Raw genomic sequence first — 22,611 nt, 5'->3', positions numbered from 1 at the left:
TCAAGTATCGTGTGTACCTAAATATCGATGATATCGTAAGTATCGGTGATTCGTTACAGCCCTGGTTATAACAAAATAAAAGGGACCCCTAATTTTAGGTTGCTATAGCCGTAGTTCGTTATAAGCCTGTATACAGCATATATACAGCACACGGATGGGATTAAATAGTTTCTTATATCCATCAGTTTGTTATAAGCATGTTTGTTTACTGTATGTGGAATAACAGAGGAACTTCACCTCTGTTACTTCTGTCAATCTAAAGGTAACCTCTAGATTTCTGTGGGATTTAACTACAAGCTTGGTCTGGGTCAGTCGTCATTTCAGTTGCCCGTTTGGATATTCCACTAGCCACAGATAAACAACCTAGAGTTAATTTCTGAAGTTGAGTGAGTGTAGATGATTTAACTATTCTGTGGAGGATACTGAGGTCACACTATGCAATGTCATGAAGTGTAGGAAGCCTCACCAGAATGTTGTAATGAGAGTAATACTGACATGGACCAACTTTGTAAGATAACCCCCAAGTAGTTGTGGACAAGCAGCAGTTGTCTGAGTTTATCAGTGATGAGGCAGTGTGCTGGGGGCAAGCAGACAGCTACCTGTTGATATGCATGTCGCCTTCAGTTGAAGTACCGGTACACCAGACAGCCGTGTTGACCCATGATAGGTGGTACGTGTGGCTACTCTAAGATGCTATCTGTGTTAAAACTACCTTCCTATAATGTCACCATCAGTTGAGCAACATTTAAGACAGGTTACACGGACAAGTATAGGCAATTGGCTAATCAAAGATGTTATCTGTGCTAAAACTACCTTCCTATAATGTCCCCAACATATAAGACAGGCAGCGTGTACTAGATGGTATGTTGGGGCTATTGGCTACTGCTCTGCTATCTGCCTTCCAACTACCTTCCTTTAATGTCCCCAACATATAAGACAGGCAGCGTGTACAAGATGGTATGTTGGGGCTATTAGCTACTGCTATAAGATGTTATCTGCCTTCCAACTACCTTCCTATAATGTCCCCAACATATAAGACAGGTAAGGTGGACAAGATAGTATGTTGGGGCTATTGGCTACTGCTCTGCTATCTGCCTTCCAACTACCTTCCTATAATGTCACCATCATATAAGACAGGTAACGTGTACAAGATGGTATGTATGGGCTATTGGCTACTACTATAAAATGCTATCTGCCTTCCAACTACAGTGATCCCTCGCTACAACACTACCTTTGGTGTTCAAATAATTGATGAGCGTTATAGATGATCAGTGTTTTAACGAAGGTCGCGTCATAGGTGGTAGATGACCACAAAACAGTATACATGCTATGCCTACCCAACATGATATACGTTGCATGTTTCAGAGTTTAGAACAGATTAGAATAGAATAAAAGTTGTTTATGATTCATAGTGTAAAAAAATATTTATCCAGGATTAATATGCGCTTTCAAAAAAACACATCGTATCCCTTCAGCGAAACTTGGTCAATAAAAGTATGAAATTTAATATAAAACATCACTAGAAATGATGATTTACCATATAAAATGTATTTCCTGCACTCCAAGGCATTGATTTATATGCAGAGATTAAGATTACCGTGTGTATTTTCTCGTAAACTAAGCCGGAAATAGCAATCAGCTATGCACACGTTTCCTCCCAATCTACCGGTGATTCAGTTAAAAAGTAACTGATTCAGTTAAAAAGTAACCAACTTCAAAGAATTTTGATGCAATGGTCGGAAGAAATTGTATCTGAAAATATTATTTCATCAGGAATAATATATTCCAATATTGTGTTATATTAGTTGGAGCTTCCACTGTATATATACTTAAAATTATAAGAATCATAAGCGTAGCACTTTGGTATAGGTGGTATGCAGGATATTTTTTTACGTATTGGATTACTCACCGTAGGGACTTCTCATGCTACATGTATTTCGATTGCGAAAACATTATGTTGACATTTAATGGTCAAACTGCCTCAAATATGACTTTTAACAAGTCATGGTACGGCATTTATGATATGTGTATCCATTCTCTTGCATCTAAAGTTCGTTTCAAGGCGTCAATAGCGATAATCTGACCATGGTTGCTGTAAATAACCCTGAGTTGTGCGATCTACCGATCACTTTGCATACGATTTCGCCGAAATTATTGTAAACATTTTTATTATTATTGAATGAAATTTTGAATATAATTTATAAAATATATTGCAAACATTGGTCCAGATAAACAATGAACAATTTGTCTATAACCAGATATTATAATAATAGGATTAAATTGCGTACTTCAGTTCGGATTTGTTGACTGGTATTTCCGGTGTTACGGTGTTACGGTGATCATCTTATAATGTTTTCTGAAATGGGGGAAAACATTGTGTCATTGGAAAACTTGAGTTTATGTAAGTAAACTTTTGGAGCCATGCTTTACCGCGCGCTATAACAGAGCTATATTGAAGAGCGCAATAGCAAGGGAACACTGTACCTTCCTATAATGTCACCAACAGGAAACACCGATAAGATGGTATGTAGGGGCTAGAGGCTAATCAAAGATGCTGTCTATGTTAATACCTCCCTCTTCTGATGTCACATATAGTAGAGCTCTACACACAAGAGACATGTTCACCCATGATTAGGAGACATGTGAGGCTAATCAAAGATGCTATCTGTGTAAAACTAGCCTCCTATAATGTCACCTTCAGTTGAGCTATATGCACAGGAAATACATGGTCCTGTGACGGGTCTGACAGTGTACATGCCTACAGTGCAGAAGACATTCTTTTTTTTAAGGTACCTAAGGGGATGATGTTTTGATATTCGTGGGGGGCCCCGAAAATTCTTGAATTATTTAATATATATTTATGCTTCAGACTGTCATGTGTTGAAAAAAATACAAATTTCCTGCCACAAAAATTAAATTGTTGCAAGGTGTTTTTTATTTAAAATTTCAGGCTCATGGTTTAAAATAAAAACATGTCTGGTTTTGTGGGTGTAGCTGAAGAAATATCTCATCTTGATACAACATCCCAGGCGTAGAATATTAAATGGTTGGAGCCTAAACACTGGCTTGTGGTACATGCGACACATTGCACATGGGACACAGCAATCATCCAGACTTATTGGAATGGGTTTCCTGTGGCAAGTGGATCTTGTGTTTGTGTGGGGAAACCGTAGCATTCCTTAATTTAAGATAATGTCACTTTACTCTTCTGTCAAAGTTCAAAGACTATCTCTTGGGTGTTTGACTGAGGAAAGTTACAAGTTTGTTGTTTCGATGGATATTGACTTGAAAGCAAATGATTAATTGAGTCGAGTGAAGTGAAATGATTCAACAGTTAATCAAATGTCAGAGATACCACAAGACGCCTGCTTCAGTGCCATCCATCACACTGCATTGAAGTCGGTTCCATTGAACCCTCCTTGGTAAGTCTGTGATCTGGCCTACAGAGACTGTGGAAGACAGGACTTTGTCTCACAGCCGACACAGACTGGTGACAGACACCAGTATATTGCCTCCTGAGTCCTGCAACTACTACAGGACAGTGTCTCACAGCCGACACAGACTGGTGACAGACCCACCAGTATATTGCCTCTGAAGTCCTGCATCTACTACAGGACAGTGTCTCACAGCCGACACAGATTGGTGACAGACACACCAGTATATTGCCTCTGAAGTCCTGCATCTACTACAGGACAGTGTCTCACAGCCGACACAGATTGGTGACAGACCCACCAGTATATTGCCTCTGAAGTCCTGCATCTACTACAGGACAGTGTCTCACAGCCGACACAGATTGGTGACAGACACACCAGTATATTGCCTCTGAAGTCCAGCATCTACTACAGGACAGTGTCTCACAGCCGACACAGATTGGTGACAGACACACCAGTATATTGCCTCTGAAGTCCTGCATCTACTACAGGACAGTGTCTCACAGCCGACACAGATTGGTGACAGACCCACCAGTATATTGCCTCTGAAGTCCTGCATCTACTACAGGACAGTGTCTCACAGCCGACACAGATTGGTGACAGACACACCAGTATATTGCCTCTGAAGTCCAGCATCTACTACAGGACAGTGTCTCACAGCCGACACAGATTGGTGACAGACACACCAGTATATTGCCTCTGAAGTCCTGCATCTACTACAGTCAATCAAGTGATTTATATTGTGACCAATGATCCACACTGTCTGTGTATTATGGCAAACTATTGGCCAAGTCATGGAGCCCCACCTCCTCAAGCATGGATGGGTTGACTGTGTTGCGTGGTTGTTGTGAAGGTGATGATGTTGCGTGGTTGTTGTGAAGGTGATGATGTTGCATGGTTGTTGTGAAGGTGATGATGTTGCATGGTTGTTGTGAAGGTGATGATGTTGCGTGGTTGTTGTGAAGGTGATGATGTTGCATGGTTGTTGTGAAGGTGATGATGTTGCGTGGTTGTTGTGAAGGTGATGATGTTGCGTGGTTGTTGTGAAGGTGATGATGTTGCGTGGTTGTTGTGAAGGTGATGATGTTGCGTGGTTGTTGTGAAGGTGATGATGTTGCGTGGTTGTTGCGAAGGTGATGATGTTGCGTGGTTGTTGTGAAGGTGATGATGTTGCGTGGTTGTTGTGAAGGTGCATGACGATGTTGCATGGTAGTTGTGAAGGTGATGATGTTGCGTGGTTGTTGTGAAGGTGATGATGTTGCATGGTTGTTGTGAAGGTGATGATGTTGCGTGGTTGTTGTGAAGGTGATGATGTTGCGTGGTTATTGTGAAGGTGATGATGTTGCGTGGTTGTTGTGAAGGTGATGATGTTGCGTGGTTGTTGTGAAGGTGATGATGTTGCGTGGTTGTTGTGAAGGTGATGATGTTGCGTGGTTGTTGTGAAGGTGATGATGTTGCGTGGTTGTTGTGAAGGTGATGATGTTGCATGGTTGTTGTGAAGGTGATGATGTTGCGTGGTTGTTGTGAAGGTGCATGACGATGTTGCATGGTTGTTGTGAAGGTGCATGACGATGTTGCATGGTTGTTGTGAAGGTGATGATGTTGCGTGGTTGTTGTGAAGGTGATGATGTTGCGTGGTTGTTGTGAAGGTGATGATGTTGCGTGGTTGTTGTGAAGGTGATGATGTTGCGTGGTTGTTGTGAAGGTGATGATGTTGCGTGGTTGTTGCGAAGGTGATGATGTTGCGTGGTTGTTGTGAAGGTGATGATGTTGCGTGGTTGTTGTGAAGGTGCATGACGATGTTGCATGGTAGTTGTGAAGGTGATGATGTTGCGTGGTTGTTGTGAAGGTGATGATGTTGCATGGTTGTTGTGAAGGTGATGATGTTGCGTGGTTGTTGTGAAGGTGATGATGTTGCGTGGTTGTTGTGAAGGTGATGATGTTGCGTGGTTGTTGTGAAGGTGATGATGTTGCGTGGTTGTTGTGAAGGTGATGATGTTGCGTGGTTGTTGTGAAGGTGATGATGTTGCGTGGTTGTTGTGAAGGTGATGATGTTGTGTGGTTGTTGTGAAGGTGATGATGTTGCATGGTTGTTGTGAAGGTGATGATGTTGCGTGGTTGTTGTGAAGGTGATGATGTTGCGTGGTTGTTGTGAAGGTGATGATGTTGCGTGGTTGTTGTGAAGGTGATGATGTTGCGTGGTTGTTGTGAAGGTGATGATGTTGCATAGTTGTTGTGAAGGTGATGATGTTGCGTGGTTGTTGTGAAGGTGATGATGTTGCGTGGTTGTTATGAAGGTGATGATGTTGCGTGGTTGTTGTGAAGGTGATGATGTTGCGTGGTTGTTGTGAAGGTGATGATGTTGCGTGGTTGTTGTGAAGGTGATGATGTTGCATGGTTGTTGTGAAGGTGATGATGTTGCGTGGTTGTTGTGAAGGTGCATGACGATGTTGCGTGGTTGTTGTGAAGGTGATGATGTTGCGTGGTTGTTGTGAAGGTGATGATGTTGCGTGGTAGTTGTGAAGGTGATGATGTTGCGTGGTTGTTGTGAAGGTGATGATGTTGCGTGGTTGTTGTGAAGGTGCATGACGATGTTGCGTGGTTGTTGTGAAGGTGATGATGTTGCATGGTTGTTGTGAAGGTGACTATGTTGTTGACACATTGGACCTGTGACATGACCCCCAATGGACCAGGATGACCTTGACCTTACACACTGCTGGGGCAGGTCAGTTACCACTGTATAGATTTGTCACCAGGCCAGTTAAAGCTAATGACTATTCTCAAGTACTCTGTAATGACAGACAGATAACCCACTATTGAACATCTTTGCTAAACACTGCGTCCATCACAGTGGGTTCTGTCTGAACAGTCGATACAGGAGCCGTGGAGTGTCTCCAAGCTTGCCGCTTGCTGCCAAGTTCTCATGGAAATCATTACTTAGTATTGAACACTTCTTTGATAACAGCTGATATTTGAAAGCTTATTTAGGACTTAAGTCTTGAGATTTACTCACTGTTGATATAGCACCAAGAACAGAGATTCCACAGGGTCCAGGGCTGAATTATAGAGACACTGACACCGGCTTCTCATAAACAGGGGAGGATTACCCAGGAGCCACACACTCAAGGTTCAGATAGGCCACAGTGCTTTAAATGAAAGAACAACACCTCAGTGTTTTCATAATGAGATGAAAGAATGTAACGCTGACGTTTCTGTATGGGTCTACCATTATGTTCTGAGATCTTTCTTTACAAGAGGTTGCATGCACTAGAATTTCCACAGAATTCGGATAAATGCTTCCCATTACCAAAGCAATGATATCTTCGGATATTTCAAAAGCTAGTTCTCAAGAAGTCTTTGATGGGCATTTAGAAGTTGGAAGAACATGAATACATGACCTACTCCACTGTGCTATAATCACACCGTCATCCACAATGGACATCTTGATTGTCTTATTGCTTAATGTCACCACTACACCTTCAGTGGACTTATTTGAAGTCTCTCCTGTTAATCTCATAGGCTTCCTAATCTCATTGGCTTTGTAATCTCATTGGCTTTGTAATCTCATTGGCTTTGTAATCTCATTGGCTTCGTAATGTCATTGGCTTCGTAATGTCATTGGCCTCGTAATGTCATTGGCTTTGTAATGTCATTGGCCTCGCAATGTCATTGGCTTTGGCATTATATGGTTATCTTTGTACATCAATGCTATTTCATTGTCTTCGTCATTATATTGTTATCTGTGTACATTCATGCCACCTTGTGTTGTGTAAACACAATTTATATATATATATATATACATATAAACTCTCTACACTTCCTTAGCATTCACCTGATGAAGTATCTAGAAGTAGCTCTGAAACGGCTAGACAAGAAATGAAAGAAGTTGCTATCCATAAAAAGTGTCATGTATTCTTGTTCGCAAGGTTCTCTAATGTTTTAGGAGAATTCAAAAAGTTCTGTTACAAGTACAATGTGACAAGTGTGGATATTTCGATGTATTCAAGGCTGCTGCTCGATTGCAAAGTTCTGTAAGATGTCACTTAGATCCTAGGATATACCCTACCATATGTCAGGACTGTCATCTCAGCATGTGGTGAACCAAGAGGCCTGTTGAGATGGGATATAACCTGGATGTCACTTAGATCCTAGGATATACCCTGCCATATGTCAGGACTGTCATCTCAGCATGTGGTGAACCAAGAGGCCTGTTGAGATGGGATATAACCTGGATGTCACTTAGATCCTAGGATATACCCTGCCATATGTCAGGGCTGTCATCTCAGCATGTGGTGAACCAAGAGGCCAGTTGAGATGTGATATAACCTGGATGTCACTTAGATCCTAGGATATACCCTACCATATGTCAGGGCTGTCATCTCAGCATGTGGTGAACCAAGAGGCCAGTTGAGATGGGATATAACCTGGATGTCACTTAGATCCTAGGATATACCCTGCCATATGTCAGGGCTGTCATCTCAGCATGTGGTGAACCAAGAGGCCAGTTGAGATGTGATATAACCTGGATGTCACTTAGATCCTAGGATATACCCTACCATATGTCAGGGCTGTCATCTCAGCATGTGGTGAACCAAGAGGCCAGTTGAGATGGGATATAACCTGGATGTCACTTAGATCCTAGGATATACCCTGCCATATGTCAGGGCTGTCATCTCAGCATGTGGTGAACCAAGAGGCCAGTTGAGATGTGATATAACCTGGATGTCACTTAGATCCTAGGATATACCCTACCATATGTCAGGGCTGTCATCTCAGCATGTGGTGAACCAAGAGGCCAGTTGAGATGGGATATAACCTGGATGTCACTTAGATCCTAGGATATACCCTACCATATGTCAGGGCTGTCATCTCAGCATGTGGTGAACCAAGAGGCCTGTTGAGATGGGATATAACCTGGATGTCACTTAGATCCTAGGATATACCCTGCCATATGTCAGGGCTGTCATCTCAGCATGTGGTGAACCAAGAGGCCAGTTGAGATGGGATATAACCTGGATGTCACTTAGATCCTAGGATATACCCTACCATATGTCAGGGCTGTCATCTCAGCATGTGGTGAACCAAGAGGCCTGTTGAGATGGGATATAACCTGGATGTCACTTAGATCCTAGGATATACCCTGCCATATGTCAGGGCTGTCATCTCAGCATGTGGTGAACCAAGAGGCCTGTTGAGATGGGATATAACCTGGATGTCACTTAGATCCTAGGATATACCCTACCATATGTCAGGGCTGTCATCTCGGCATGTGGTGAACCAACAGGCCAGTTGAGATGGGATATAACCTGGATGCAGAAAACTCTGATTATATCTCAAAGACAACCTTTTTCTGATATCATGAAAAACCACTGCTGTAACCATTACGTCATGGATGAGACCCTACAAGTCTATCTATGTCGTCAAATCTAGGAATAATCTGGCTACAGTTATTTGGGACTTAATTCCTGCTACTTTATGTTGGTAGACTAATCTTTATAAGGTTTGCCGATACAATGATTGGGGAGTTTACCCTGAGTAGGATTAGTTACATTGTTTTAATAAAAGTAATAAAAAAAATTATTTGACAAAATTCTTTCAGCTATTTTAATCAATGCGATGTGTGTCAAGTATTTTAATCAATGCGATGTGTGTCAAGTATTTTAATCAATACGATGTGTGTCAAGTATTTTAATCAATGCGATGTGTGTCAAGTATTTTAATCAATGCGATGTGTGTCAAGTATTTTAATCAATGCGATGTGTGTCAAGTATTTTAATCAATGCGATGTGTGTCAAGTATTTTAATCAATGCGATGTGTGTCAAGTATTTTAATCAATGCGATGTGTGTCAAGTATTTTAATCAATGCGATGTGTGTCAAGTATTTTAATCAATGCGATGTGTGTCAAGTATTTTAATCAATGCGATGTGTGTCAAGTATTTTAATCAATGCGATGTGTGTCAAGTATTTTAATCAATGCGATGTATGTCAAGTATTTGAGCCCACAGCTGTGTACCTGACCTGGGGCCGGTATGCTCACCTGGTGTTTCAGGGAACCTGTTGGTGGTAAATATTACTCTCACTTCATCCCTGCTGCAGATGCTGGCTGCTGGCGTAAACTCCCCTTCTTGGAATATAGGGAAATATATAGAGAATCTCACCCGAGTGTCTTTTGATATCAAATATATCGACACGAGTTGATAAGAGTGGGAAAACTCTGAGGCTTGCCGAGGATTTTTTCCACTTTTATCAACGAGTATTGATATATTTGATATCAAAAGACACGAGGGTGAGATTTTATTTATCATCCAGCATCATTTGTCCAACTTTTTCAGTTTGTAGACAGTAATAAGCAGTGTCTTTAATGTAAAAAGTACTGCAAACAGCTTCAGTAGCAGAGCCATTAGTGATGTCATTTGATTGTGACATCATGGTAACCAATGAAGTCACAATGGTCTGCAAGGCATTATGATGCAATTTCATTGCAGTGATATCTACAGTATCTACAGTGTAGATATCGCTTGAGCTCACCTAAGTGATATGTCCTGTGGGAGCCAGTTTTGGATGATAAAGTGTTTTATATACCTGCCTGCCCGACTGTCCAAGACGGTCTGTGTTGCTGACGGAGGTCAGTTTAGAAAAGTTGCACGCCTGATGTCTGGTCTATTTTTGTATTCCCTAAATTCACCTAAGCATTCTTATTTTAATTCATTGTAAAAGGTCTTAAATTATCTGACAACGTTAAACACAGTATTCAGTATGTTAATATCAAGTTTCTGTCCTCATTTTCTATTGGCTAAATGCTCGAAATTATCCAATCAGTCTAGAAGATTCTGGACAGACAATACTTTATCTGTTGTAACTTTGCAAAGTTGCCAGTCCCGGTTGTCTGATTGAAATTTTTGGGATTTTTATGCACTAGTAAAGAGTACATTTGATAGCAGCGTATTGACAGCTCAGAGGGACTAACTTCTCTGTGAACATTAACTTCCTGAAATACCGTCACAAGCTACGTTTAATGAACTTAATTTGAATCTGCGCTTGTCAAAGGGTGATGGAAAGAAAATTGGGTTTTGTGTGTTTTTGTCTTATAGTGATGGCCTGCAGTCTCCAGGTCACTGTTATTAACTTTACTTAAGTCCTTCACAGCTCAGCTGACATAACTGGCCACCATGTGTGACAGCTATCTGTGTTTCTCCTGATGAGGGTGGCAGGCACATGGTCTCACGATTAACCCTCCATGTTCTGATGTCATATTGTCAGGATCACCAGTCTTTGACACACAGTTACCTCAGGTGTTGATACTGTATCACAAGATTCACAATACTCGTGTGTTTTTTCTTGTAATCTGTCTCCCAGATTCTAAAGAATTAATTAAAAAAGGAATCCAACTCAAGTCTAGAATGATTTGGCAAGTCTAGATTGTGTGAGATAGTTTTCTTTCTGTTTTGTAGAAATATGTTTTTGAATAAGATTGCTGAATGTTCGTCCAGGATTCCTTAGGAGAATATGTTCCCATTAACTTATCTCTGTCATGGAGACAACTAAATGGATCTGATGTAGCTCATAATATTGATCACTTGTTCGTATAGAATTGATGATTTACAGATGCTGTTTTACAGCTGGAATATTATTGACTGAGATATAAAACAACAAACAAGACCTATAAGATGAAAGTGCATGACGTTACTTCCCCAATAACTGGATCAATCTGCAAACCTATTCTATTCTGAGCTCATGTGATGTGCACATCATCAGAATGTATTTTTTATGTTGTACTAGTAGTCTTATTTTAAAAAATATTTAGTGGATGTTGCTATCTTATAGTTGTAGTTTTGGGCAATTACAAACATATTGAGTAATCTGCAGTTTTAGACAAGCTAAGTGCCTGTATTAGACCATTGTGCTTACCACAAGATTCAGCTTGGATCACCAGTACATCGTCTATGATGATAGAGTTTTGGCGTAAAACAAGGCTTTCATTGTATTTTATTAGACTGGTAGCAATTAGAAATGAACCACTCCATCTCACGTTGAGCCTAAGAGTGAAATATCTGATTCAAGCTATGTTTAAACTGTTGAAGTTCATTCATTGAAGATTACACTCCCATCCTCAGGAATGCAATCCATTAATAACGAGATTAATGAGGAGTAAAATCGGATCAGCAATAATAGGAGTGACTACCGACTACTTAGGGCTGGGACAAGTCCAAATTTACTACCCGGGTACCCGACCCCCTATTAGCCGACTCTACACGGAAATCTGCTGTAGTGTCAAGAGTTGGGTACAAATTAGGAATTGTTTTACAGGACCCCTGGCAAAAGTATTTAGGTACATCTATAAAATGATCTTGCCATGCATAAACTGAAGTTGAATGAAACTGTTTCCTTACACAAACATATAAAAATCAGACGGAATGCACATAAAGTCTGAAAGATATGCGTGACTTGTAGGTAACCATGGAGTTGTGGTTGTGAACTTTTCTCATTAAACAATATATCAGGTGACTAACGAAGGGTCCGGGTAGTCCTGTGGGTACCCAGGTCCTACTCAGCACCCACCCGACCCGAGTGCCTGAGCTACCCGTCCCAATCCTACGACTAATGTGTATGTTTGATGTTCTCATGTCAGATTAAAAATATATTCCTAGTACTCTCATGGCAGTTATAACTTCCGACATCAAAAGAGCTGTATTCAGAATCTGTCAGCAAGGTGATAACCACTCTCAGTAGAACAAGGGGACTCTGGGCGGTCATGGGACGGATGACCCACCACATTCTCCATATCCCTTGCATAGTCTTTAATCTTTATTGAAGGTGAAAGTAAAACCTTTTTCAGTTCTGTTATGACCACGTAAAGTATCCAGTGATTAATTTGAGGCTGTGAATTGAAACGAATGTTGACTCCAGATGTTACTTATACAGCTGAACCTGATCTCCGTCAGTTGGGACAACTCCCGATGTTCCGAGTTCAAAGAAACATGGCTACTTATCTCCATCATGGAGTGTATCATATTCACCACCACACATGAATCATACGGATGTACAGGCAGACCCGATAAGATACTCTGTGTTGAGTCAGGGTTCAGTTTTGCTGCTCGTCATGTTGATAAATATATAAATAAATCTACTGAAGAGGAAAGGAAATGTTTTCATTTAATTTCAGTGTTCTTTGTTGATGCTAAAAGAAGCTGTTAAAAGCATATGACTTGAAATGGACCGTGAACATGTTTAGTTGCTATAAAAAACGGTGACGCCTTTGTTCACAGAACTTTAAGATGGTGAGATGTTCTTTGTTTCAAATCTGATTTACGTTTCACAAAGCCATTTTCAGAAACAATCATAAATACTAAATTTTGAATTAGAAAATTTAATTTCGCAAACTTGTTTCAAGTTTCAGAAGTATTAATGTGTGAATTCTTTGTTAGCTGAAAGTAAGCAGTGTTGGCAAGAATGGAGTTATTGGACTGAAATATATTCAACTAACACTGCAATACAGTACCTGTGTAACGTTTGCAACAGTCTGCATCACTGGAGGTAATGATCCAAGGTAACACAAAGAGGCTCACAGACATCGGTTCATCACATAGGTGCTGGAAAATAGCATGTTACTGAACAGATCTTCCACACAACTAGTTCCCACTCTTAGATCTTCTACACAACTAGTTCCAGTACGTCCTCACCCAGCAAGTTATAAACAAGTGCTTAAGTCAAACAAAGGCTGTGGAGAGAGGCTATATTGTGTATCTGCGGTGGATGTAGACATTCCTCACTGACAGAAGGCTCTCCGCTGTCACTGTAGCTGCTGGAAATACATGCAAAGGCATCATCGCTCACAGCAAAACATACAGAGGCAGTCAGCATCTGTTTAGAAGGGGCCCGGGGCTAGACTTGGGGCAGCTATTCGCTCAGCTGATTGTCGGCTTCCCACAGTTTCTTCAAGGTTTAGACCAAAGTGGAACAGAGAACTAGTGACAGGGATTCACTTCAAATATCAGGATCAGTCCCCGCAATGTGACAACAGCTGACAACAGATCATAGTGTTCAGTCTTCCTGCCTTAGGTCGCACAGGTTGACGGGAACAAGTTTCCTATTGCAATCCCTATACACTTCCTGATCCACCTGCAGGTCTCACCGACTCTCTGTTCACTACCAGACTCATGCAGAAGCACAATGAGCAGGTCCATTCTGGATATTGGCGCTAGATAAATTTATTTATCATCCAAAACTGGCTCCCACAGGATATCACTGTAGATATCACTGCAATGAAATTTCATCACAATGCTTTGCAGACCATTGTGACGTCACTGGTTACCATGACGTCACAATCAAATGACATATAATTGATATCAAAAGACACGAGGGTGAGATTCTCTATATTTACTACTCAAAAGAAGTTAAAGAATAACTGAATCTTTCATATATGACGAGTTAATGTGTCATGCCATGACAGAATAACTATTATCATATGAAAGAATCAGGTGTTCTTTAGAGGAGTTTTTGTTATTACCAAGAGTAACCATAGTGTTCCACCATTTCTTCAGTTGTGTGACCCGTGAAGATCCGGGTTAGAATAGGTTTTCAGCAACCCATGCTTGCCATAAAAGGCAACCATGCTTGTCGTAAGAGGCGACTAACAGGATCGGGTGATCAGGCTCACTGACTTGGCTGATGCTCATGATGTCAATCCCTGGATTGTCAGTTCCAGACTCGATTATTTACAGACTGCCATCATATAGCTGGAATATTGCTGAGTGTGGTGTTAAACAACAAACAAACAAACAAAATCTTCAGTTGTGTGCAATGACAGATACCTACACAGATAGCATCATACGTACCACCACTTAGCATTTCATGTCTTACTTTTCTTGGAAGTAGGTTTGGTTTCTGTTACTATGTTTTGTATTGTGATCCAGTCTCTTTACAATCAGGTTTGTCAGATCTAGACGGAGAGGCAGCCAATGAATGAGGTTGTCCTATTGTCCATCACCTGAGAAGGCCTAGAGTTGGCATGCCATATTGGGTGACAGCTGTCATGACAGCAATGAAAGCAAGACGCCAGTCTCTCATGACCAACCAAATGTAGTCAGCACACTGTGTGCCATGTTTGGGGCTACCAGATTAGACTGCCAGTCACACCTGGCTGGCCCAGGTCCCACACATTGCAGCATGGGGTCTTGACATATCTTGCTCTGGAAGCCACCAGATTGGTCAAAATCCGGGGTAGAATAGGTCTTCAGCAACCCATGCTTGCCATAAAAGGCGACTATGCTTGTCGTAAAAGGCGACTAACGGGATCGGGTGGTCATGCTCGCTGACTTGGTTGATGCATGTCATCGATCCCAATTGCGTGGATAGATGCTCATGATGTCAATCACTGGATTGTCTGGTCCAGACTCGATTATTTACAGACCGCCGTCATATAGCTGGAATATTGCTGAGTGCGGCGTTAAACAACAAACCAACCAACCACACCTGGCTGGCCCAGGTCCCACACATTGCAGCATGGTCTCTTGACATATCTTGCTCTGGAAGCCATGAAACTCGATGACTGGCATCTTTCTTATCATGGTTAACAGGTTCTCATCCATAGATTGTCATGCCTTCCTGTCCTATAAATTTGACATATGTGTATATCCTTCTAGAATGTAAGTGAGGAGAGTTGTGTCCCTTAGCCGTGCCAGGATCCTGTGACTGGTTTCAATCTCAGACTACATTATTCTTGGTTTGCGTGTACCAGACCCACTGTATCAATGTCTGGGCATCACTGGGCTTCCTCCCATGTCAAGCAGACATACTGGACAAGCAGTATAAGGATTCGAGTGTTAAACGTCTTATACCAGCATCACAAGCTGACTTTGAGTGATATAACTGAAATACTGTTAAATGTGGCATTAAACTCACTCTCTCACTCACTCACTCAAAGCGACATTTACCCTGCCTCACTCACTGTTGTATTGGTGAAAGAAGAGAATCAAGAATCAAGAATTTTGTTGTAAAGAAAACCCCTGTTGGGCAGGGTACAAACTATCTACATTGGGAATAAATATAATCATAGACATGAAAGGTAGATATACATAATGTACATTGTATATACAGGGTTAACTCTAGGAATTTTCTGAAATGGGCCCTTTGGATCAAAATTTCAAATATTCCAGAGGTACGCCCATACAGCACAAAGTTAAAATGCCCCAAATGAAGGGGCTAAAACCACAAGGCCCCACACTAGAATTATCCCTGTATATAAAGATATTAATTAATATTATTTTCATTCACGGTACATAAGATTTATATGTATCATAAGGTGGCTGGCAGCGCGTAGTGTAGATAATGATAGGTCACAATAGTTGTAGTAAAGCTTTAACACCATATCTAAACGTTGTCTACAAGATAGGTTCTTTTTATAAACATGTCAGAGATAATTCTTGTAACATATTTCACTTTTTCAGAACAGGGGTTCAAGAAACTTGAAAAACTTTGTTATCATTTTGGCAGTTTAATAAATCCAGTGTTTGAAGAAGTAACTGTCTTTCGTAACTATAATTCGGACAGTACAAAAGGAAGTGTTTTTCATCTTCTACTTTGTTTAAGTTACGTATTTTGCATAGTCTCTGGTTGGCAGGCGTGTTGGTGTTTCTGCCTCTTTCAATCCCCAGATTATGTCAACTGAGCTCCTATAGTGTCTCAAGTCCCGAGGAGTCTGTCCCAAGTCTAGTCAGGTCCTTGTAGGGCTACCCGCTAACTGCCATCACTTCCTCGTGCAGAGAAAGAGAGAAATACAGCATAAACCTGTCTATATTGGTACAGACAGCAGGCCATAGCCGCAGCGAGATGAGTGAAGCAGATGTTGAGGAGAGTTTTTCTATGGAGAGCCGGGAATCTGTGTAGTGACTGCTCTTTGTGTGGAAGGGCTGCTTCTATTTATGTTCTGCATCCAGGAATGATGGCCACCGATTATAAAAAACTGGATGTTATCTCTGTAATGATATTAGAAAGATAAGACAGTTTGGGCATCAATGAATTAACTGATTCATTGTCTTCCCCATGAAGTTGTGGGTGAATTATCAGATTAAATCATCATCTATATAGATTTATCCCAGATTGGCATAGGGTAAGGAGGAGGGGAAGTATTTCTAGCGATTCTGTTCCCAATTCAAGAAATATATGAATCCCATTAGAAAGGTTACACGTAATCCGTCAGTATGATCCGTTGAGAACACATGTTGAAGAAATGCTGAGAGGATCGATTGGACTAATGAGATATGACAGGGATATACAAATATAGCCAGGCAAGACGGTGTGTTAATGCCCGTATCTCCTATTGTGTAAATACCCATATCTCCCATGGTGAGAGCTCATTAGTCCTGCACCCTGACTTTGGAATATATGTATTTTATGAAACCAAAACCAATCTAGATTATAAAAAAAGCAGATTGGCCATCTTTATTATATAAATCAGCACCAGAAAAATATGATTTTAGAGGAAAGAAATGTATTGTGTAATAAAAGATTTTATAGAATATATGTTAGCCTAGGAGCTGAAAGTCATGACGATTAGGAGTCAGAGACAGAAGGACATCTGGAAGACCTACCAGGAAGGTCAGCTCAGCAAGATACCAGGGACAAATCTCCCTGGAACCTGCTCTGATATGTTTCCTGAAGAACTGTTTATTCATGCTCATGGTTTATTGGAAGATGTCTATTCATTTCACAATCCACTGCTCAGATTGTGGCACTCATGGAGTGAACTTGTCTTTCAGGCTTAATAAAGGTCATCGAATGTGTTTGAGAGAAATTGAGAGCCTTTTTCTATTTTCTCTGGAGCACCATTCATTTGTAGTCCCATCTCAAGTATTGTGTATTGATCGGAGGATCTGTACCTAAAGCTAGCAAGGACATTGGAACAAATTTACAAATTGCATGTTTAAATGTCGAGTCTGTCTAAGAGCATGCTTCTGCATTGCAGTAAGAATTCGTAAGTCATGGACAAACATGTTTGTGGATGTAAAGCTATGTTGAGTGTGCTGGAAGTACAGCAAGTACCAGCTACAGTTCGTTCAATGAGGGGGAGTGGCAATATTCCAGCAGTGAAGACAGAAGGAACCAGCTTCACATGTTGAACCACGGGGAATCAAACTCGGTCTTGGGCTTGAGGAATAAATGCTTTTATTAGAAGGCTACCATGCAGCCCCTTAGTGAATAGCAACATGATAATTACCTGTTTTTATCTGGGAATCGTTATGTGGTGCTGACTCAGAATGTAGTCTAATTAAATGAAATTTCAACCAAAGTTTATATTTCGACCACCAGCCAAAGGGTTTGAGAAAAAATATCCTTAACCAATTAATGAAAAAGGAGAAGACCATTTTGTATAATTGGTTTTAAAGTAGTGATACACCAGCATGTTCTGCCAAAGCCTTTCCTGACCCTCCCCCCACTCCCTTCTTGCCACAGCAGCCACACCTGTTCAATCTGGCGCAATAACAGCGTCAACGGTTTCCATGACGTAATACAGGAGTGTATAATCAGCTCTCTCTGAGGGACTCTGGTACCTGTTGGGTTCCACAACAGTTCCTCTGATGCTCTAGCTGCCATCATCTAACAGTGCTGTTATCTCCTGCGTGGATGCACAGGTGTGCTGGGGACAGGTGTGTGGTTGGGGCAAAGGTGGCTGGAGAACTGTACATCCTGTCACTGGTGACGGTGAGGGATGCCATCTCTGTGTTCTTCTGTTATGTAGGAGGTCGCAGGGTATTTGCCGGTCTGTGCGTGGGGTGCTTGGTGGTTAAAACTTGTGGGTGGTATTTGATGGTTTTAACTTGTGGGATGGAACTTTGTGGTTTAGACTTGTAGGGTGGTGCTTGATGGTTAAAACTTGTGGGTGGTGCTTGATGGTTTAGACTTGTGGGATGGTGCTTGCTGGTTAAAACTTGTGGGGTGGTGCTTGATGGTTAAAACTTGTGGGTGGTGCTTGATGGTTTAGACTTGTGGGGTGGTGCTTGATGGTTAAAACTTGTGGGTGGTGCTTGATGGTTTAGACTTGTGGGGTGGTGCTTGCTGGTTAAAACTTGTGGGGTGGTGTTTGATGGTTAAAACTTGTGGGTGGTGCTTGATGGTTTAGACTTGTGGGGTGGTGCTTGATGGTTTAGACTTGTGAGTGGTGCTTGGTGGTTTAGACTTGTGGGTGGTGCTTGGTGGTTTAGACCTGTGGGGTGGAGCTTGGTGGTTTAGACTTGTGGGGTGGTGCTTGGTGGTTTAGACCTGTTGGGTGGTGCTTGGTGGTTTAGACTTGTGGGGTGGTGCTTGGTGGTTTAGACTTGTGGGGTGGTGCTTGGTGGTTTTAACTTGTGGGGTGGTGCTTGGTGGTTTAGACTTGTGGGGTGGAGCTTTGTGGCTTAAACTTGTGGGTGGTGCTTGGTGGTTTAGACTTGTGGGGTGGTGCTTGGTTGTTTAGACCTGTGGGGTGGTGCTTGGTGGTTTAGACTTGTGGGTGGTGCTTGGTTGTTTAGACTTGTGGGGTGGAGCTTTGTGGTTTAGACTTGTGAGTGGTGATTGGTGGTTTAGACTTGTGGGGTGGTGCTTGGTGGTTTAGACTTGTGGGGTGGGGCTTGGTGGTTTAGACTTGTGGGGTGGTGCTTGGTGATTTAGACTTGTGGGGTGGAGCTTTGTGGTTTAGACTTGTGGGGTGGTGCTTGGTGGTTTAGACCTGTGGGGTGGTGCTTGGTGGTTTAGACTTTTGGGGATGGTGCTTGGTTGTTTAGACTTGTGGGGTGGTGCTTGGTGGTTTTAACTTGTGGGGTAGAGCTTTGTTGTTTAGACTTGTGGGGTGGAGCTTGGTTGTTTAGACTTGTGGGGTGGAGCTTTGTGGTTTCAACTTACGGGTGGTGCTTGGTGGTTTAGACTTGTGGAGTAGCAAACTACTAGTAGAGTGACCAGAGTTTACGATCTGCCCCACAAAGGGAAGACAGGGGAACCTGGACAGCACAAGACTTTCTCCCTCATCACAATCAATCAAATCTGCAGATATTCAGTGGAAAGTTCAGCATTCCATGAGAAGACAGACCTCCAGACTTCACTGTACACAGAGGCCGGCTGTGCTAGCATGACTCGGAGGCAAGGCCTCCTGTACAGCTATAGCCAGTACTCCAGGAATCTACATACAATGTAATGGGTGCTTCATACTGCAGCTGGGCATGCAACTTGCTACTTGCATCAGGTGTAATTGCTGGGGCTTCAGCTGCTGGTGGAGGAATCCTTGGCCATTATACTCCTGCATCAGAATAAACAGTAATGGCTGGTTGCTCTGGCTTTATTCTGGGATAATACCCGGAAACTGATGAGGAGTGTTTAATGATCTGTCCTGTAGTGACATGAACATTTTTATGTCTGTTGAAAAGTATTTTATTCGCGTGCTTGTGCTCCATGGTTAATGGTGGTGGAGTTTTCATATTGTGCACACTGATGCTGCACCATCCCCTGTTTGTTTCAAGAGGCCACGTAGACTGACATTAAGTCACAGAAATATTATTTCTAAAATATATATCTACAAAATATAAATAATAATGTCAAAAAGGAGCCAAAAATTATTCTTAATTTCAGAGAGCTGAGGCAGTACAGACTTGCCCAGTCATTCTAGACTTAAGTTGGACTCCTTTTATAATTTATTTTCTGGGGTCTCAGAAACAGACTAGAGGCCACAGTGTGGACTGGTTCGTGAAGGGACTTCATGGCCTCTTGGTCTTCATTAAGTGTGTTATCCTTGATGGCCTAGATCACTGATCACTTTCTCCATTATGAGCGCTTGCCCTTCTGCTCGAGTACAAGCATGGGTTGCTGAAAACAGTTCTAACCCGGATCTTCACGGGGACAAGCATGGGTTGCTGAAGACAGTTCTAACCCGGATCTTCACGGGGACAAGCATGGGTTGCTGAAGACAGTTCTAACCCGGATCTTCACGGGGACAAGCATGGGTTGCTGAAGACAGTTCTAACCCGGATCTTCACGGGGACAAGCATGGGTTGCTGAAGACAGTTCTAACCCGGATCTTCACGGGGACAAGCATGGGTTGCTGAAGACAGTTCTAACCCGGAATATTGCTGAGTGCGGCATTAAGCAACAAATAAACAAATATTATGCTGTGTTGTAGAGTGCAGCTTTAAGTGCAGGATGTGTGTTTCAGGAGGTCAGTCTAGGTAGAACACAACGGATTGTGCAGCATGCTCTCTCTGTTCTGACATTAATTACGATTTGTCCACTCTAAAACGCACGTTTGTTTTGATGTCCTACTCTAAGATGTGGTAATTTCCACACTGAAATCTGTCAAGTTGAGCTCATCCCTTATCATCAGATGAAGTGCTTCAACCAGAGAATTACCATGGTGAAATTAGCTGCCTGCAGTGGAGCGTCCGCGTGCATCAAGGTATAGTGGCTCCATGTTAGGGCCATAGCACACTTCAGGCCAATCCCCTGGGGAGTTTTCATGTGAAGTATGAACAAAGTGTTGTTTCTATTCTTAGTATGTAATATGTTTAAAAGTTTGATTCTCGCTGCCTCAGGAAACTATGTAAATTGTTTCTGCTAGGATTTCTAAAGAGACATGTCAAGTGTTTTTAATCTGAAATGGCAGTGAAGCACTCTCGTTACAACTTTGACAGCAACTACTTGAGTGTTTTCCTCTGCTGTCAACAGATATGGTTGGCATCATGTCCAGGTTGTTTGTGTTGAGGCAGATTACTCCAGGTTGAGGACACTATAAGTTATGCAAAGTTTCCATCTCTTATTGCTTTGACCGTAATGAGCACTCTGTGTGGGAGAGTAGAGCAGTCTGTGTGGGAGAGTAGAGCAGTCTGTGTGGGAGAGTAGAGCAGTCTGTGTGGGAGAGTAGAGCACTCTGTGTCGGAGAGTAGAGCAGTCTGTGTGGGAGAGTAGAGCAGTCTGTGTGGGAGAGTAGAGCAGTCTGTGTGGGAGAGTAGAGCAGTCTGTGTGGGAGAGTAGAGCAGTCTGTGTGGGAGAGTAGAGCACTCTGTGTCAGAGAGTAGAGCAGTCTGTGTGGGAGAGTAGAGCAGTCTGTGTCGGAGAGTAGAGCAGTCTGTGTGGGAGAGTAGAGCAGTCTGTGTGGGAGAGTAGAGCAGTCTGTGTGGGAGAGTAGAGCAGTCTGTGTGGGAGAGTAGAGCACTCTGTGTGGGAGAGTAGAGCACTCTGTGTGGGAGAGTAGAGCACTCTGTGTGGGAGAGTAGAGCAGTCTGTGTGGGAGAGTAGAGCACTCTGTGTGGGAGAGTAGAGCACTCTGTGTCGGAGAGTAGAGCAGTCTGTGTGGGAGAGTAGAGCAGTCTGTGTGGGAGAGTAGAGCAGTCTGTGTGGGAGAGTAGAGCACTCTGTGTGGGAGAGTAGAGCAGTCTGTGTGGGAGAGTAGAGCAGTCTGTGTGGGAGAGTAGAGCACTCTGTGTCGGAGAGTAGAGCAGTCTGTGTGGGAGAGTAGAGCAGTCTGTGTCGGAGAGTAGAGCAGTCTGTGTGGGAGAGTAGAGCAGTCTGTGTGGGAGAGTAGAGCAGCCTGTGTGGGAGAGTAGAGCAGTCTGTGTGGGAGAGTAGAGCAGTCTGTGTGGGAGAGTAGAGCAGTCTGTGTGGGAGAGTAGAGCACTCTGTGTGGGAGAGTAGAGCAGTCTGTGTGGGAGAGTAGAGCAGTCTGTGTGGGAGTGTAGAGCAGTCTGTGTGGGAGAGTAGAGCAGTCAGTGTGGGAGAGTAGTGCACTCTGTGTGGGAGAGTAGAGCACTCTGTGTGGGAGAGTAGAGCAGTCTGTGTGGGAGAGTAGAGCACTCTGTGTGGGAGAGTAGAGCAGTCTGTGTGGGAGAGTAGAGCACTCTGTGTGGGAGAGTAGGGGAACGTTTGATTGTTGTCACGTGTCCTTAGAGAGTATCTCCGCCAGCAGACAGGTGTAAGTGTGTGAGTGGGTTTTGTGTCACATTTAGCAATATTCCAGCAATGTATTGGCAGGGAACACAAGAAAAAAGCTTCGTGGAGACAAACAAACTAACCCGGGTTAGACTAGCTCTTCAGCACAACCCATGCTTATCGTTTGAGGCAACTAACGGGATAGAGTGGTCGCAGGCTTGCTGACTTGGTTCATGCATGTCTTCGTATCCCAATTGTGTAGATCGATGCCCATGATACCAATCACTTGATTG

The 22,611-nt window shown here is 42.5% G+C and overlaps 2 protein-coding genes across 2 annotated transcripts in view; one reads left to right on the top strand and one right to left on the bottom strand.

The window, feature by feature from the left end:
- Positions 1 to 13,240, bottom strand: part of LOC124134444 (leucine-rich repeat-containing protein 24-like) — a 66,240-nt gene extending 53,000 nt beyond the window's left edge. The window contains exon 1 of the mRNA XM_046499258.2: positions 12,933 to 13,240. The gene's annotated coding sequence lies outside the window, so the exon portion shown is untranslated. The remainder of the gene's footprint in view (positions 1 to 12,932) is intronic.
- Positions 1 to 22,611, top strand: part of LOC124134446 (protein YIPF5-like) — a 216,981-nt gene that overhangs the window by 84,947 nt on the left and 109,423 nt on the right. The window lies entirely within an intron of this gene.

The sequence above is a fragment of the Haliotis rufescens genome, unplaced genomic scaffold (assembly GCF_023055435.1).
Source record: "Haliotis rufescens isolate VD_foot unplaced genomic scaffold, xgHalRufe1.0.p SCAF_35, whole genome shotgun sequence".
Lineage (NCBI taxonomy): Eukaryota > Metazoa > Mollusca > Gastropoda > Lepetellida > Haliotidae > Haliotis > Haliotis rufescens.
The sequence above is the reverse complement of the archived record's forward strand: the minus strand, read 5'-3'. Positions and strand labels throughout refer to the sequence as shown.